Raw genomic sequence first — 2,500 nt, forward strand, 5'->3', positions numbered from 1 at the left:
GCCTCTTCCACGTCCAGCTACCTCTTGCACACAATCACCTGGATCCAACCAGAAACAAGACAACAAGATACGCCACTCTCTTTGTGGCGTGGCGGACCTGACTCTGACTAATGTCAGATTATTTTCTTCAGATAAAAAAGTATATATATATATATATATATATATATATGTATATATATATATATACGTATATATACATATATATATATAAATATAAATATATGAATATATATATATATATATATGTATATTTCTCATGCATTTTCTGGCTGCTACCAATCGATTAAGAAATCTTCTTTATCTAGATTAACCCGTAGACGGCGGTTTCATTCTTATGGTGCCGGACGGTTTCATTCAGCTGAGTGGATTCTTGCCCGCTCAAGGGCTAAGTCCTTCGCTACCGACGAAGATAAAACAGCTTCGGGTCGGCAGCCGAAACAGGAGAAAAAGGGCTATACGGTAGGGAAGATGGGGAGGAGGAGGAAGGGAGAGGGGGAGGGGGGGAGGGGGAGGGGAGGGGGAGGGGGGGAGTTAATAGCCGAGGTTGGCAATTGTCTCCTGCCAGGTTTCATGAGCCGTGGCAACCTCGTGAGATCCCCTCAGCCTCACGAAAGCCTCCTCCTCCTCCTCCTCCTCCCTCTCCTCCTCCTCTTCTTCCTTATGGACCCCGAAGAGACATTTGTGTTACGTGGTGGTGGGGTGAGGTGGGAGAGCGGAGGGGGAAGGGAAAGGGGGAGAGGGGGAAAGAGAGAGGGGGGACAGAGGGATAGGTTGGGAGAGGGGGAGAGGGAAGAGAAGAGGGATAGGGGAGGGGGGAACGGGGGAGAGGGGGGACTTTGGGGCGAGTTGTGGTCGAGTGTGTGATGAGATTCTGGGCGGAGAAGTTAACCCTTCAACACTGTGGAGTTCCTCTCTCCACACCTCTTTAATCGGAGTGGGTTCCCCTCTGCTCACATAGAGCGAAGGTTCCTATCTATTATCCATATACTTTAAGGGACCACTTTCACACTTCATATAGTGTGAATGTCTCCATCCGTTACACATTATACGGTGAAGGTTGCTAACCATTAATCCTATATGGGGAAGGAATTCTTCCACATCTTATGTAGGGTAGAATCCTTTCCCCACACTTTAAGGTTAAGGCAGCCCTTCCACACCTCATTTAGCGGCTCATTTGGCACCTAGGGTGAAGGTCCTCTCTTCTCCTTATAGGTGTAATGGATTCTTCCCAGTTCTCATTTCACCCTTCCAGTCCTGATACACGGTGAGGGCCATTTTCATACTTCAGGCAGTGTGAAGAACTTCATTAAAACCTCATTTGAGGTATAGGTATAAGTTAGGTTACGTTAGGATATGTTTGGCTAGGTTAAGTTGGCTTTGGTTAAGTTAGGTTACGTTAGGTTAGGTAAGGTTAGATCAGGTTGGGATAGGTTAGGTTAAATTGGGTTGGGCTAGTAGGTTAGGTTAGGTTAAGTTGGGTTGGGCTAATTTAGATTAGGTTAGGCTAGGATATGTTAGGTTAGGTTAAGTTGGCTTAGGTTAAGTTAGGATAGGTTATGTTATGTTGTGTTAGGTATGTCAGAAAGAGTTGGTATGTCGCCCTGTTCGACAATGTTATCAAGAACCTACGGTAAAATTAATCGTTACTAGACAATCTTTCATAAGAGTCACACGAACATGCACGCGCGACAGCGAGTAAATTGTTGTTCTTGTTGACATTACTGTGAAACGTTTTTGAAATATGCTAAAACCGTTCAAGGTTTTTGAAGACATGTTGTTCTGAGAATACAATTAGGGAGATTTTTTTTTTTTTAATATTTTTTGCCACTAAATCGGTCAGCTGTTAATACACACATTCTCTACAGCACCAGTTTGTACTGGACAAAATTTAATTAATGAGGTCATTTGGCATGTATTTTTCGTTCGCGTCATAAAACTTTTTCTAAACCTGCATTATATTACATTTGTTTGTACATTTTTTCCTGACAATTCTTTCAAGCAGGACCAAATTTTTGGCCTCCACCAAGTGTTCATTCTTTTTGTGTTTGCTTTCTCAACCTTCTTTCTTTCTTTGCGATACACCATAAAAGGTCCTCCTTGATTTACTGTTTTCATTTCCATCTCAATTCTCTCTCCTGAAATATTTCTATCACTGCAGAGATTTATAGCTCTTGTATGTATTCTGACATTTCAACCTGAAGCCATGAAAATGTGTGATATCATAGTTACACTGCTACATTCTTTTTTCCATTGCTGCATTGCAGTGAGTATGTTAATAACCGAACTAAACTAATGTGACAAAGAGGATGAGTTCGTTGTCCCTAACACAGAATCTTCAGATACTGAACAAGCTTACCTGTGTAACTTAAGGCGGCAGGATCACCAAAGAAATATGAGCTCAATAGCAGCAGCATTAACTACTGCGTCAGCATTAACAAAAAGGATGCATTAGCACTGAAAATAACCATATAATCAACATTAAAATAAAAAGGGCAACTGA

Source organism: Oratosquilla oratoria, chromosome 2, assembly GCF_046742065.1.
Source record: "Oratosquilla oratoria isolate Oo_2021 chromosome 2, ASM4674206v1, whole genome shotgun sequence".
NCBI lineage: Eukaryota > Metazoa > Arthropoda > Malacostraca > Stomatopoda > Squillidae > Oratosquilla > Oratosquilla oratoria.